Here is a 16,811-nt window from a genome sequence, read left to right on the forward strand (position 1 = left end):
GTCCCACCTTTTCTCCCTTGAGTGAAATCTCCCCCCAGTTCAAAATCAAGTTGCCTGGCAGCCAAAAATACATGGGTACATTCATCCACTCAATGTGTACGTGTCAGGCACTGTGCTAGGCGTCAGGATACGGCTGAAGAGAGGAGAACACAGTTCAGGAAGGTCAGAGCCGCACAGGCCAGGCCCATGGTGGTGAGAACTACCCTTGCCTTGGGGACACAGACCCTGGAGTTCGAGAAATCCTCAGCCAGGTGACAGGGGAAACCGACGCAAGAAGAAGGAAAGGGGGACAGCACGTAATTTGTTATGAATGAAGCTTAAGGAGCAACAGGGAAGCCAAGAAATGAGGGTGACAGTATTTTGATGGATTATTGTCTGAGCAGCTAACTCTCCTTCCCTTTGCTTTCGCTTCTAGTCCCTCCCTCTTCCCTGGAGGCGATTTGCCATAGCTTGGATTCGCAGATCAGATGGACGTGAGTTCCATTCGTGGCTCTGGGACTCAGTTTCCACCTCTATACAATGGGAATATTGTAATACCGCCCTCACAGGATTATGAGAATTAACAGGAAAAACACGGGGAAAGGTCACTACCCAGTACTTGGTACACAGTAAGCACTTAATACATGCTGGCTTTGTTCTTATCTTGCACTGAATGCTGCACATATCTTTGTAACACATTCCTTAGCCCTTCAGACTATTTAGGGGGTGATTTTTTTAATAGAAAAAAAATCTGAAGTTTGTAGAACATTACCTGAAAGTCGACAACAGGTATACAGAATTGAAGGAATCTTCTAGAAACAACTGATTTGTTCAATCTGGCGGAATTTAAAGGTCTTGGGAGGAAACCACTGGGGTGTGGTCAGCATGACTGACTTCCCAAGTCTGTGCCCAGTAACCTTATGACAGCGGCTTGAAATTGGCCACGAGCAGAGAATCAACACCATAATAATCAGCAAATACCACAACTCTGGGCTTTTTTTTTTTTTTTTTTTAACTTTTTCTCGAAAACTGGCTTATCAGTACCTCGCTGGAACTGTAGCACAGGCTTTTCCAAAGTTTTGGAGGTCAGGTTTTTCCAAAATGGTTGACCAGGCTCAACCTGGCGGTCCGACCCCATGTGGATGCGACCTGTGTTTACACTGAGGATATTACAACCCAAGACGTATGTGCCAAACGTGTCTCAGGAGACAGACCAACATCCCTCGGGGCCGCTAAGGGAGGAAGCGATGGGTACACCTACCTCCGTCTTGGGTGGGCACAGAGAAGGCTTCTCAGAAGCAGCGGTATCTACATTAAGTCCTAAAGGACAAGAGGTTAGGACATCCCAGGAGCAGGGAGAACGGCCCAAGTACGTGTTGTGAAAAAGGGGAGAGGCGAGTGGAACCGAGCGTGCTTAGGCAAGCAAAAGTCATTTCGGCACAGAGTATGGGAGGGAAAGTGTGAGCAGGGCCAGACGGGCAGGACTGACTGTGCTGGGGTTTTCTCCTCCGCATCATCGGGAGCTGCTGGAGAGTTCGAACAGGGAGGGGGTATGACCAGAACTGCCTTTGAAAGCTCTCTGGCTGCAGTATAAGGTTCAGAAAATGTTGGTAGAGGAAGTGCCTGGGCAGCTCAGTCGGTTGAGTGCGCGACTCTTGATTTTGGCCCAGGTCGCGATCCCAGGGTCGTGGCATCGAGCCCCGCATCGGGGTCCATGCTGACAGCGTGGAGCCTGTGTGAGAGTCTCTCTCTCCCCCTCTCTCTCCTTCTGCCCCTCCTCCTCCATTCTTTCTCTCTCTCAAAGATAAAAAGAAAATGTCAGGTGGCCAAGAGAGGCTGTGGAGAACTGCGGGGAGGAAGCGAGGGGAGTGGTCCAGGTGAGGGAGGAGGAGGGCCTCCGGGCACAGGGTAAGGCAGTTCGGGAAGGAAGGAGGGACGCATCTGAGCGCATTTTTGGTGCGGACCCTCATGACCGCAGGTGTGGCTGAAGAATTTTCGGAGAAGGCAGAGAAGAAACGCAAGTAAGGACGGGAACAGATGTGTGTGACAGCCGTGCCCACGGCTGCCTCCTTCACGGCAGCGAAAGGTGGAAACGACCCAAGCATCCATCACCAGAAAAACGGAGACACACAAGACTCTGTACGCACGCAACGGAATATTCCTCAGCCGTAAAAAGGAAGGAAATTCTGCCACAGGTGACAACACAGAGGAGCCCTGAGGACATTGCGCTGAGTGAAATAAGGCAGTCATAAAAGCACAAATGCTGTGTGATTCCATGGATGCGAGGCGTAGACAGTAGGTAGATTAATAGAGCCAGAAAGTAGCAAGGAGGCTCCCAGGGGCCGGGGGGATGTGGAGTGCGGAGTTAGCATTTAAGGGGGACGGAGCTTCAGCCTGGGGTGATGAGAACATTCCTGGGGATGGATAGGAGCGATGGTCACCCCATGATGTGAATGTGCTTAACGTCGCCAAAGTGCACACATAAAACTGACGTTTTATGTTATGTATCTTTTAGCACAATTAAAAAAAAAAAAATCGAGGGGAGCCAAAGATCCAGCCCAACCTTCGGGCTTGCGGGCTGTAGAAGAGAGCGGTGTTCCTGATGGGCCACAAGCCTCCTGACTACCCCTGCCCCGTCCATTCAGACACCAGCCATAATGATTCTTTCCAGCAAACTGTCAGCTCGTCTGACGGAATGAACTCCACGGACAGATTGTTTGAGCAGCTGTCAGGACCCAGGGGGGTGGGGGGAGGGGGCAGGGCGCTAGCTGGGGAGGGCCATGAGGAAACTTTCAGAGGTCGTATCTTTCGGAGGTGTTGTATCTTGATAAGGGTCTGAGCCATATAATTATATTTTTACAGCTCACCAAACCTTACCCTAGATCTATTCCCTTCTCTGCACGTCAGTTTGACTTCTTGCTCTCGTTAAAGGTGGACGTGCAGGTTCAGAAATTAGAGATGGGATGTACCGATGTCTGCAACTCACTTTGAAAGGAATTTCAAAATGAGATGAATCAACGCAAACGGAAGGATCTGGGAGGAGACAAAAAGGGCAAACCGTTGGCAACCGTGGGATCTAAGTGGTCGGTACCTGGGGCACCTACAATTCTTTCCATTTTTCTGTATGTTTAAAAACTCTCATGTAAAATGTTGAGAGGAACACAATTACAGTTTTTAAAAAATGTGGTGTTTTTTTTTTTTTAATCAGTTGATTCTTATAGCACATTGCACAACCAGACAGGTTGTTAGAACTCTATGGCCAATGAGTAGCACCTAGAATAGTGGGTTTTTTTTTTCCATTTTATTTGAGAGAGAGAGAGAGAGAGAGCATGAGCAGGGGAGAAGGGCAAAAAGAGAGAGAGAGACTCTTAAGCAGTCTCCAGCCTTAGCACGGAGCCCCACATGGGGCTTGATCCCATGACCCTGAGATCATGAGCTGAGCTGAAATCAAGAGTTGGGTGTTCAACCGACTGAGCCATCCAGGTGCCCCTAGAATAGTGGTTCTTAAGCTGTGTTCCCTAGAAGTATTTCAGGGACTGCCTCTCCTTCAGGAAAAATAGCCCTTCTTCACTATGTTTTATATGTTGTGGATTCTGTGTAAGATTTTTGTCTTTAAAAAAAGTTTTCATTATTTATTTACTTATTTATTTTTAGTGTATGTATTTTGAGACAGAGAGAGAAAGAGTGTGTGTGTGAGCAGGGAAGGGGCAGAGAGGGAGAGAGAGAAAATCCCAAGCAGGCTCTGCACTGTCAGCACAGAGCCCAACGTGGGGCTCGATCCCGTGAGCGGTGAGATCACGATCTGAGCCGAAACCAAGAGTTAGATGCTTAACTGACTGGGCCACCCAGGCGCCCCCATTTTCACTACTTCAAAATGTCAACGCATCTCAATACTAACTCATCCGCGTTTGGGACTGGCCAGCCTTTGCTGTGCAAGCCTGTTCCTTACATTGCTGTACTTGGGCATCCTTGGTCTTCAGGCACTAACCGGCCAGCAACACCCAACCCTATCATCGTAACAACGCTAAACGCCCCTGGTACATTTCCCTCTTGGCCCTCGTCCCACTGACTCACCCCTATCTCTTTGGAGTTAGTGCCAAATCTAAGAAACCAAGGTCCACGGGTCTGCCCTCAAGTGGAGAACATTTTCCCACCATTGCACCTTGCCTGCGACGCTCCTTGAGTGTTAACCATGTTACTTGGAACACTGAGACGCTGGTTTCTACCTTCCACGTACTCTCCTTGAAAAGAAACGTTCACCCTCCCTCTTTGCAGACCTGACCTGGTGCTCTCTCCTTGCAAACGGATGGCTCCAGATGCTTCCCGGATACTCTCGCATCTTGACTTCAGAAAGAGAATGGCCGCCATGACGTTTGTACATCTGGTCTACACGGCAATCCTGCTTAGCGTTATGAACGATTAAGTTGGCTTTCAGGCAGGCATCTAAAAGCAAAAAATGAAGAAAGACCACAGTGTTTAAAATGCAGGATGAAACCCAAGCAGCGTGCCAAATGTTAAGGAACCCCATCGGCTCACTGGGGCGGTGGCCTCGGAAAAGGGCGTCGGTCAGGGGGTGGCTCCATGTACCCCCGACGAACTCCTTCCACTTTGTTTTCTTACACGAGTGTGCAAACGGAAAAGGAACGGGACGCAAGCTGGGACAGATGTCTAATATCATTAAAGCTGGCTTCCAAAAGAATCCAGATCTCAGTTTGGTATATTAATGCTCTATTTATCTTTAAGCACAGATGGATATTTTTATTAGTATTACTTTGTTTATCTGGTTTCAAGAAAGGTTAGTCCAGGGGGCAGATGCCTCTGTTATGAGCACACATTCCTGCCGAGGGAGTCAGAAGACAAGAGGAGGCTTTTCGGCAGAACTTTAATTAGAAAAGCCCAAGTTATAAATGTTGGCAGCTCTCGCCTGGTCTAACGAGTACAGTTGCAACAACAAACAGAAAGAAAAATAGAACATTGGCAAGACCCTGATTTCCCACCTCTCCTGCCCACCAGCTGAAGAGAGGTACGACCCAATGCCATTTCGTCCCCAAGTGTGAAACAGACCGTGAAAGGATCCAAATTCTCAGAAAACGGATGTTTTCGTTAAGCAGCTGGTTATCGCTGGAGATAATCAACAGCAACAGGTCTGTTATGAACACATGGACCTTCCAGAAGCTTCGGGCTGAGGCAATTTCTATTATGGATTTCATGGCTTTTATTGGACGGCCTGTGTTCCTGGGCAGGGTAGGGGGAAAGGAGGGAATGCCCAGTGTCTCAGCACAATTATTACCTCTAGTTTGTTTTCCGTTGGAGTCGATTTCTTATTAGACTCTCCTTTTAGGGGATTTAAAATGGGATTATGGATCCATATGCCCAGGAAATTTCTTACCCGATTGGATTAGGAGAGTTCATTCGCCTGATGGTTCTCCCAAGAACCGTTACAAAGGGCTTTGTTTTGTCACCAAGCTTAAATCTTTACTACTCATCTTTTTTATTCCAGTCCTTTTTCTGCCACCCCTCTCTATACAGCTGCTTGTGCAGGCATGCAAAGGCAAAAAAAAAGCAAAGGTTTTAAAGCCAAAAGTCCGGGTGTAAGAGACAGGTCTGCCTTATAGCAATTGAGCATGAACATACCACTGACTGCTCTCCGGCACAATTTTCCTGCCTCCAAATTGGGAATCATCGTCTCCCACCCACCTTTTAAAGCTGCTTTGGAGATATGATTCCATCACAATCCTGCGCCAGCCCCCCACCCCAAAAAAAGAAAATCACTCTGCCTCTTGGATCTCATGCTGTTCTCTTTCCTTTATTTTTAAAAAAAAAATTTTAATGTTTATTTATTTTTGGGAGAGAGAGAGAGAGAGAGAGAGAGGAGAGGGCAGAGAGAGGGAGACACAGAATCCGATGCAGGCTCCAGGCTCCGAGCTGTCAGCACAGAGCCCGACGCGGGGCCCGAACCCATGAACCACGATGAGATCATGACCTGAGCCGAAGTCAGATGCTTTTAGACTGAGCCACCCAGGCGCCCTGCTGCTCTCCCTTTCCAACTGCTCGTGCTCGACTTTGCTTAGATTCCTCTCTTCCCCCACAGGCTGTGTCCAGCCCCTCTCTCCTTATTTTCATCTTGTCCGGCTCCCAATCTCCGTACCCACGTGTGCTGTTACTGCAGAGGCCCCCTCACGAACCTGCCCGCCTTGGTTTCTCCTGTTCACCTGACGCTCACTGATCCAGGTAGGTCTACCTGATCCAGAAAGACGCTCCTGTTCTCCATGGCCATTCCATGGCTCTGTTTGAAACGTCATCTCTATTTGGCAGGTGTTGCTGTGTATACAGCAGGACGCAGACTCAGCCAGCTGGTCAAGGACCTCTGGTATCCAGTCTGACCACCTCCCCCGCCCCCCGCTTTCACCAGAACCTCCCCAAACTTCCCCTTCCTAGCCAATCTGAACCCTCGCCCTTCCCTGCGTATTGCTAGTAACATCCATCCACCTTTTGCTCGTTCCTGCAGCCCCTGGAGGAGCTTCGAGCTTCTTCCTGGAGCACCGTTTCTAGTCTCCTCCTGTACGCGCTCCCATCGCTCACGGCTGAGTTCGAGTCCAACCTCCTACTTCAACTCTGTGGACACAGCCCTCCTCTTTACCGCAATTCCTGTTCTTCATCATCTGTACCTCTCTTGTTCCACTTACGGTCACCTCCCCTACCATCAGGTTGTTTGCTCCATGCCTGTTGGTATGACAACGTCCTTGAGGGCAAGTACTGGGTCTGATTGGCTTGTCAGGAAGCCCCACGGTGACAAGCACAGAGCGGACTGTCTGTAAGGCCACCTTTGAGTCAAGAGTGCCGTTTGGAGCCTGAGCTGGTGCAGTGACACCAGCATGTTTGGACACGTCTGGCCTTCCCAGGGCCAAGGTGCACAGACGCCGGAAGAGCCCTCTGGGAAATCGCCCATCCTGGGGGAGAAAAGGCGAGCAGAGAAGCTTGGCCCCCTCACAAAGCCTCAGTCATGGTGGCCGGGGCTTGGGTTTCAAGTGGGCCATAATGTCTGCCTTTTCAGCTTTGTCTCCTCGCCCAAGACCTGTTTACTGAAAAAAATAAAAAAATAAAAAAATCGAGAAGGCTTTTCTGGAAGGCACATAGAGCAATTTAAAGGTCTCTGTTGGGGCGCCTGGGTGGCTCAGTTGTCGGCTCAGGTCACAATCTCACAGTTCGTGGGTTTGAGCCCCAAGTCAGGCTCTGTGCTGACAGCTCGGAGCCTGGAGCCTGCTTTGGATTCTGCGTCTTCTCTTCTCTCTCTGCCCCTTCCCTGCTCGCACTCTGTCTCTCTCTTTCTCTTTCAAAAATAAACATTAAAAAAATGTAAAAAAAAAAAATTTGTTTTTTTAAAGCCTCTGTTAAAACACTGGAAGTGGAGGAATTACTACCCTGACTCCACAGAAGGAAAAATGCCTTTGGTACTGGAGGGCCCCCGAGGACACGGGGCCATTGCTTTGGGGCCTTAAAAACGCAGCTCGTCAGAACCGAACCCCAATGGGGCCAGCAGAAAAGACATCATCAGCATCATCGTGATCATGCAGATGATGCAAAGAACTAACCATCTACCTCCAAAGACCCCCGGAAGTACTCGGGGGAGGGCCAGGAATTGCAGAGGCGAAAGAGCCTGGCAAATCACAGGTACGGCTGAGAGCAAGAGAACAGTGCAGATCACATGTGGCCAGAATGAGCAGGTGACAGAGTTCAAGGTGATGTACACGAAAGAACCAAAGAACCGTTCGAAGCACATACGATGGGGATGTCAGGACGGACTGGGTCTGCAGGTTTCTCCTGGCTACACGAACACAGTCTCACAGTCTCGTCACTCTAGAATTAACCTGTCTCCTGACACCTCTTCTCTCCTCTTCCACTGGATTTTTTTTTCATCTTTCCCTCCCCTACGTGTTACATCTATTTGCATCATCCCTGTGAGGCTGCTATAAATGAATCCGTTGAGCCATGGCAACTCATGTGACCAGTCCCAAGAACCTTTTGTTTGTCATTGCAAACACCCGCTATCAGATATGAACAATGAAGGTGGGGGGTGGGGGGCGCGGGGGACCCATGATGTATGTGCCTGGAGTTTGGGAACCGGCTGAAAAGGTAGCGGGGAGAGGAAGGAGCCTGGAAAGATAGACTTTCCTGCATAACCGTTCCTCATTTCTCATGCCTGATGATTATTAATTACATTTGTGCATTGATACAATTTGCCGGTTTTCTGAGGAGGCGAATTGAGCTTAGTCATTTTGGCATTTTTAAACGTAAATGAAAAATCACCCAGTGCTCCGAGCCAGGAGCGAGAAAGATAAATAACACCAGGAAGCTGGTCGTTGCCCGTCTGTCATAAAATTTCATTAGTTTTGACAGCTTGTACAACATAAGCAATGAATGAATGCTAACTACACTTCCTTGTCTGTCCGCTCCCAGAAGTCACCGGCGCTGCACGGACCAGAGGGGTACCACCTGCCAGGGGGACCCCGCGAGGAAGGACACAGGGGCCTCCGTGAGCCCCACGAGGGCCCCAGGACACCCTCCTTGGGTAGTAGGCTCCTAACCTCCCTGTCCACGTGGGATGACTCTCGAGTAGGACTCCTTCGTTAACAAATACTTCTCGATGCTTCCATGGGCCAGGCGCAGCTCTGAGTGCGTGCAGGTAAATGCATCCACGGTGAGAAGTGCCAGGGGGGAGGCACGTCAGGGAAAGCAGAGAGGAGGTCCCTGCCCTTGGCTGCCTGAGGGATGCCAGCAAGTTGTCTGACCACGGAAGCCATGTGGGCATTCAGGCCCCCCTCCAAACGGTGACGGCCCGGGAGTCCTGAGTCTCTTGGGGTGACTGACATAGAGGCACTTCCTCTTCCTGTTCCCTCTCTTCCTTCCCTAAACAATTCAGCCATAAAGCCGTTGGGTGGGGCAGAATAAAAGTCAGCATCTCTGCAGGAAGGAAAAGGAAACACGGTGGCCCAAGGGTATCAGAGTCCAAGAAGGGTGACAGGAGTGTCCCTGCAAAGTGATGGCCTGGCTGGGGGGAGGGGGGGGTCTCTGAGCCTGATGGTGGGTGTTAGGGACCCAGCAGGACGAGGAGGACATATATGTATGCCAGCAGCCAGCGTGGGGACTCAGGGTCAAAGCTGGAAGAGGGTGTCCCCGTAGAAGGGCAGCCAGGGAAGGGGAGTCAGCCACAGCAGGGTGAGGAGAGCATCCGCTGGTAGGGCAGTTTGGCATGGGGACTCAAAGCCCCAACGAGGCAAGGAGAAAACTGCCACAAAGGGGTGTCAGAGCTCCAGCGGGGTGAGGAGGGCATCCACAGGGACGCTCGGCGGAAGGGGGAAACGGTCACATACAAAAGCATTGGTCCAATGAGCAAACAAATTAAGTTAATGGGAGCCTGCCTTCTAACTGCCAGAGAAAGGAGGTACACATATGGGGAAAGGGAGAAGGCGAGAAAAAACCCTGTGCTGTTGGATTGGAATTGGAGAGATCAGAGTAGACATGTCATTTCCAATCCATAGAGATAGACACTGAAATAAATACAAATGAATATACACACTCCCTTGCTGTGCCGTTGAGAGCCTGGGAACAAGAACACCCAGTAAATGCAACTGTCTTTCTCATGGGTGTGGTGGAGCTGGTAATATAAAAGCTTAGAGAAGCCTGGGATATCTTTACCACCATAAAGGGAGAGCCTGCCTGGGAGTAAAACAGAGGAGAAGGAGAGCAAAGAGGGATCCTGATAACATTTGAAGCCCTGGATCCAGCCATGCCTGAAACTTATCTTGTAACTGAACACAATTCTTTCTTTTTCCTTTCTTTTCCTCCCTTTTCTTTTTCTTTCTTTCTTTCTTTCTCTTCCTTTCTCTTCCTTCCTTTCTTTCTTCTTTCTCCTTCCTTCCTTTTTCTTCTTCCTTTCTTTCATTTTTCTTCCTTCCTTTCTTCCTTCTTCCTTCCTTCCTTTTTTCTTTCTTTTTTCTTTCCTTTCTTTTTCCTTCCCACCTCCCTTCCTTCCTTCCCTTCCTTCCTTCCTTCTTCCCTTCCTTCCTTTCTCCCTTCCTTCCTTCCTTCCTTCCCTTCCTTCCTTCCTTCTTCCCTTCCTTCCTTCCTTCCTTCCCTTCCTTCCTTCCTTCCTTCCTTCCTTCCTTCCCTTCCTTCCTTCCTTCTTCCCTTCCTTCCTTCCTTCCTTCCTTCTTCCCTTCCTTCCTTCCTTCTTTCCTTCCTTCTTTCCTTCTTTCCTTCCTTCCTTCCTTCCTGTAGGGTTAGTTGAATTGTTGGCACTTGAAGTGAAAAACTTTTATTAATACTCTCAAAAAATTCCTGATGATTGGTCTCCATTGAATCACAACCTCAGATATTCCAGGCATCCTACTTTTTAAAAGGCATTCGTATATCCATGTTGTCATTTATTTAACAAACATTGATTGGATGCCTCCTAAATGCCAGACACAATTCTGGTTTCTTAGGATACACCAGTGAAGGAAAACTGACAAGAATCTCTGACCTGTGGGATTGACATTCTCATGGAGCCAGACGGAAAATAAACAACAGACAATAACTCAATAAATAGATGAGTATAAATGCTGTGGTGTGGGGGGCGGGGAGGAGAAAGAAACGGTAGAGCATGGTAAGGGGGAGATGGACATTCCAGCACAGAAAGTGGGATTTGCAGTTTTAAATCGAATAGGCAGGGTAGAACACAGTGAGAAGGTTACACCTGAGCAAAACCTGGAAAATGAGGGGGTTAGAACATACTGGGGATGGAGGGGAAACTGCCAGGGCAAAGGTCCTGAGGCAGAACTGGGTCTGGTGTGTTCAAGGAACAGACAGGAGTCACTGTGGCCAGAGTGGCTTCAGGAGAGAGTGATTGGGGTCATAAAGGGAAACACTGGGGGACCAGGTAAGACCTTAAAGGTGTTTCAAACAGTCAGCTTTGACTCTAAGTGAAAGGAGTCATAAAATCATATCATATTAAGCAGAAAATTAGGTGGTCTTAGGTATCAAAGGATCACTCCGGTTGTTAACCTAAGAGTGAAGGGGTTTAGGGTGAGGAGGGTAAGAGCAGAGAGAACAGGTAGAAGGAACCCCGGGGAGAGAGGCTGGTGGTTCAGGCCAAAGTAATTCCAGGGAAGAGGGGAGTCGAAAATAATTCTAGGGTTTGGGGGCGCCTGGGTGGCTCAGTCGGATAAGCATCAACTCTTGATTTCGGCTCCGGTCATGATCTCACGGTTCGTGAGTTCAAAACCGCATCTGGCTGACAGTGCAAAGTCTGCTTGGGATTCTGTCTCTGTCTCTGTCTCTGTCTCTGTCTCTCTCTCTCTCTCTCCGCCCCTCCCCTGCTTGCTCTCTGGCTCTCTCTCAAAATAAATAAAAATAAACTTTAAAAATATAATTCCAGGGTTTTGTGCTTGAGCAGCTATAATGAGGAGCTAAATGGGAAATGCCACAGGAGGAGAGATTTACGGGCAGAAGATCAGGAGATCAGTTCTGGACAAGCTGGGCTGGAAAAGTCTCTTGGACATCTGAGCACAGGTGCTGGGTAGCCATTACATAGAAGAAGCTAGAGTTCCAGAGATGAATTAGGACCATTTTAACGTCTGCAAACTTTTACAAAATTAGTTTATATTTAACAGTGCATTGGAGGATCAGTTTCTAAGTGCAATGCCATAAAGATCTGGCCAGAAGATCGTAAAACCTTCGCTCGGGATTTCCAGTTCTGTTGTCTTTACCGTGCCTTTCTCTATGCCGGGGGGGGGGGGGGGGGGGGGGGGGGGGGGGGGGGGGTTCTGAGTGTGGTCTGGCCACCCCTGGGGGAACCTGAGATCCTTTCAAGGTAGATGAGAATTATTTTCATAATAATAGCAAGGCATTATTCACCTTTTTCCATTCCCGTTCATTCCTGAGCTCACAGTGGAGGTCTCCAGAGACTACGTCATGCAATTTGAAATTGAATGCAGGGGTAGGTAGATATGAGCACATTGCTGTCTTCTGTGAAGCTGTGATATTGTGATATAATAAGAAATGTTTATTCGGGGGGAGTTGCCTGGATGGCTCAGGGGGTTATGCATCTGACTCTTGAGTTCGACTCAGGTCATGATCTCACAGTTCGTGAGTTCAAGCCCTGCGTCGGGCTCTGTACTGACAGCACGGAGCCTGTTTGGGATTCTCTCTCTCTCCCTCTCTCTCTGCCCCTCCCCACTTGTCTCCCGTCTTAAAATAAATAAATAAACTTAAAAAAAGAAAGAAAGAAAGAAAGAAAGAAAGAAAGAAAGAAAGAAAGAAAGAAAGAAAGAAAGAAATATATATTTGGTCTTTGTCCCTGGTTCCTGGCATAGGGTATTTTAAAACCCTGAGAGATAGGAGTGAAAGGAGCCTCCGACATATTCATGAAGAGCCCTTTTCAACCTTATCTGTGTTTGTGCTGATAAGGTGGCTCTTGGTGTCCCCAGAGTTTCAGGATGGGGGCTGGTAGGAGAGGGGTCAACCGCATGATGACAGGGAAGGGAGCGGGGCTGGAAAGTGAGCTCATCACCAACAGACAATGTTTTAATTAACCGTGGCTGCTTAACGAAATCTCTGTAAAAACCCCTGAACTACAAGGTTTGGAGAACTTCCGGAGTTGGAGCTGCCGGGGAGGGGGGGTGGTGAGCTCACAGAGGGCAAGGGAGTTCGGTGCACCTGCCCCTGCGCCTCTCCCCAGATGTCTCCTCCATTTGGTCGTTCATTTGTATTCTTTATGATTAGCCAATAAACCCTGGCACTGTCTTTCCCGGAGTTCTGGGAGCCATTCTACCAAATGATCAGACCTGAGGAGGGGGTCATGGGAACCAACTGACAGCCAATCGGTCAGAAGTGAGAGAGGCCCGTGGTCTGTGGCCGGCATCTGAAGCACCGGACTGACGACAGACTGACCTGTGTCTCTGGAGGTCAGAGGTGTGGTCCACTAGGGTGACAGGATCCTCCTTAGAAGCTCCATGGGCAGGTACTTGCGGTCCAGGAGGCGGGCCCCGTTCATCCAGACCGGGCCTGTCACCTAGAGAGAGACTCTTCTTCACTCTTGGCTGTTTGTGGTGAGGTCATCTGGACCTCCCGTGTTCACCACCCCCCCCCCCCAGCATTTTCCCCACACCACTGTGGGCTTGTTGCCATAAAAGCATTGTCTTGCTTCCTCTCCAGAACTTTCCACGTATACAGTGATCATTTTGTAAATTATCACGCATATCCAACACACATGCGCGCGCGCACACACACACACACACACACACACACACACACACACACAGGCTGGATATAGAGGAGATCCAGACCTAAAATCGAAAAACTTAAGAAAAACAGAAATGCTGACTTTGACCTTGAAATGTCAGGATGAGCCCCATGAAATAATATAACATATAAAAACTTGTCTCTGCCCCTGGTTCCTGGCACAGAGCTCCGAAAACCCTTGTAATTCCCTGGGTGATAAGGGTGTCTTCTGTTCCAATGAGGGGACTCTCGGTGGGTTCCGGGATGGCTTTGGGATGGGGCTGGGTGCCAGAAAGACCAAGCCAGGATTAACAGCTTCGAACTGTCGGCCCCATCTTCCAGCCCTGGGCAAGGGGAGAAGGGCTGGAGATTGAGTTAATGATCCATGATGTGCCTGCATAATAAAAACTCCGTCAAAATCCTGAAAGTACGGGGTCTGGAAATGCCAGGTGGGTAAACACATCTACACGCGATTAGAATTCTTTCCCTTGTGGTACTTCTGGATCTTGCCCCATGTATCCCTTCATCTGGGTGTTTATTCCCACCCTTTGTAATACCCTATATTAAAAAAAAAATTAAACATATTTCCCCGAGTTCTGTGAGCCCTCCCCGCAAATTATCAAATACAAAGAGGTGGTTGTGGGAAGTCCTATTTATAGCTGGTCAGTCAGAGGTACAGGTGGTGACCCAAGACTTAACGGCTGGTGTCTGAAATGGGGCGGGGGCAAGTCCTGTGGGACTGAGCCCTTAACTTGTGGGATCTAATGCTGAGCCCCGGTGGATAGTGTCCGAACTGAAATTCGGTGCATTATGGGACATCCAGCTGGTGCTGCAGAGAATCGAGGGACGCATGGGTTTTCCAGAGGCACTTGAGTAAGTGAGTAATAGAGAAACATAGGGTGTGTTCTTCCCAGACTAGCCCATTGGGCGTGTGTGTGTGTGTGTGTGTGTGTGTGTGTGTGTGTATTTCCCCCAGTTCTGTTCTCTGAGAACTTGCAACATTTTTACGGGAGAAGCAAAGTGTAAGCAGCGCCCAGGCGTTGATTTCTAAAACCCATTATTCACTAACAGAAATCAGGGTTCCTTGGAGAACTGGTCGGAGCAGGGGCCTGCAAGGTGAGTCTACAAAATGTCACTGTGTCAGAAGGCAAAGAAGGATTCTGCCCCGTGGGGTTGTGCAAAAAGTTCACAGGAACTGCTTGGAGATGCTCCCACTGCCCCTATTAAGAGCATCGTTGCACCCGAGTAAACAAAAACCCACGATGCTATACTGTTAATAATAGAGAAGAAAAGAAAAATTGTTTTTGGCTTAGATAATGAAAAATATGATGAAGGGGCGCCTGGGTGGCTCAGTCGGTTGAGCGTCCCACTTCGGCTCAGGTCATGATCTCGACCGTGAATTCGAGCCCTGCGTTGGGCTCTGTGCTGACAGCTCGGAGCCTGGAGGCTGTTTCTGATTCTGTTATCTCCCTCTCTCTCTGACCCTCCCCCATTCATGCTCTGTTTCTCTCTGTCTCAAAAATAAACGTTTAAAAAAATTTTAAAATATGATGAAGAAACCACAAAACAACGAATGTTGCACAAATCTGGATAGTGGGAAAGGAGGCGGGGGGGGGGGTGGTGGTGACGAGTGGTTAACACAGTTCACTCTATCTACATGTGTGATGGAAGTTTCTATGGGTATCTTATTTTTTTAAGAAACAAACAAAAAACGAAAGGAAGTAATGACTTGAATCTGCTACAAGGTAAATGTAAAAATCCATCCCCCCAAAAAGGCTACAAAGATGAAAAATCAAAATCAGTTACCTATAGTTGATGGCATTACAAATGATTTTAAATTCTCTTCCTTATGCCTTTCCCCCCTAATTTTCTACAATAAATTACTCTAGTAACATGAAGAAAACAAAGCTATATGTAACCTACTGACACATAGAATGTGCACAATGCTAGCCGAACCTACATAGAGTAGGCACAAGGTGGTACGTATCACTCTTTTTTAAAAAATTTGTTCATGTTTTATTTATTTTTGAGAGCAAGAGAGACAGAGCACGAGCAGGGGAGGGGCAGAGAGAGAGAGAGGGAGACATGATCTGAAACTCTCACTCTTTTATGATTTAATTATATGTATTTCTATTTTTTTCTTACATCTATCTTTCCTCCCTTCTCTCTTTCATTTTCAAAGACATATTGTAGAGTCAAAAAAAACTTAATTACTGATGGCTAGATTGGGCACAACTCTGATTAATGCACTTACACTAGTTTATAAAGGTCTGGATTTCATCTCTAAAACAATATTCAAGAAGAAGATATGAACGTGTATGAGATTGGACAGCCAACTAATGAGACAAATTCTTTTTTTTCCAATAGCAAAATATATCTGGAACTCCTCTCGAGTTCTTAAGAGTTGAAGTCACATTTCCTAAGGAGCTTCAGTAACATAAATCTTTCAGTTTTGAGGATGAATTTCATTTCTGGAAACAACCAAAAGTCATCCAGAGCCAAGTGTGATGAATAAGGTGGTTGATCAGGCGGGAAACTATTTTGGGGTTTACAAAGTGAGGTGCAGTTAGAGTGATGAAATCAAAAATATAAACTAGCTCGGAAGTAATTCCACAGTGGAATTCTTAAAGCATTTTGAGGCACTTTGGTCCAAGCGAGTACTTTGAAAGAATATTCATTTATTGTCATCATTTCCTATCCTTTCTCTCACCAGAGGAGGGTATGAGAGTCACTAACGTCCCCCAAGGGGATCCCCTCACTCGGCACAACTTCGTGTCCTCTCTCACTCTAGAAGATGGTCTGAAATCCTCTCCTTTCCTCTCCTAACAGAACCGAGTTCAACCATCTGCAGGGGCAAACTCCTCCACATTTCATTTTAGTTTTGGAGCGGGCATCTTGACCTCCCTAGGCAGAATCATTAGATAATGATTCCATACCTTCCATTCTCTGACCTTGTTAGTCTTAGCAACAAAGAGTTAGACGTTCTGGAGGTACAACGATCTCTTCTGGGAACAAGTCTCTGGGTTGGGTTAATCTCCTCCTCAGATGAATTTTTGCTCCTGGGGCCACCTTTTGCCTAGAGTCTTCTCTCTGTGGAGCTGGAACCTGGGGACCAGGAGAGCCTGCACCATTCACATCAGAAAGTGCCTCTTCCCAGCTTTTGACCCAGCGTTTCTTTTCTGTATTAGAAATCCCAGGCCACCAGTATCTCAGGGGACTCATTCCAACAGGATGCTCTGAGGCAGAGAGGAGAGGGCGGTAGAAGGGGACCCGACAATGCCAGTCCTACACTCTTCCAGATTCTCAACAAGAAGGTAAACCAGGGGCCTGCGGTGTGGCTGAGCTGGACAGGTCATGATCTCACGGTTCATGGGTTCGAGCCCCGTGTCGGGCTCTTTGCTGACAGCTCGGAGCCTGGAGCCTGCTTCGGATTCTGTGTCTCCCTCTCTCTCTGCTCCTCCCCTACGTGTGCTCTGCCTCTCTCTCTCTCTCTCTCTTTCTCAAAAATAAATATTAAAAGAATTCTTAACAATAAAATAAAAAATAAACTTCTCGAGGCAGAATTTCATGAC

General features: G+C 48.1%; 1 long non-coding RNA gene across 1 annotated transcript in view; it reads right to left on the reverse strand.

Moving 5' to 3' along the window:
• Positions 1-16,811, reverse strand: part of LOC122207287 — a 143,415-nt gene that overhangs the window by 80,054 nt on the left and 46,550 nt on the right. Inside the window, exons 4-5 of the long non-coding RNA XR_006196758.1 lie at positions 12,910-13,030; positions 4,262-4,422 (exon numbers count right to left, since the gene is read on the reverse strand). This is a non-coding gene — a long non-coding RNA (uncharacterized LOC122207287). The remainder of the gene's footprint in view (positions 1-4,261; positions 4,423-12,909; positions 13,031-16,811) is intronic.

Source organism: Panthera leo, chromosome E1 (genome assembly GCF_018350215.1).
Source record: "Panthera leo isolate Ple1 chromosome E1, P.leo_Ple1_pat1.1, whole genome shotgun sequence".
NCBI lineage: Eukaryota > Metazoa > Chordata > Mammalia > Carnivora > Felidae > Panthera > Panthera leo.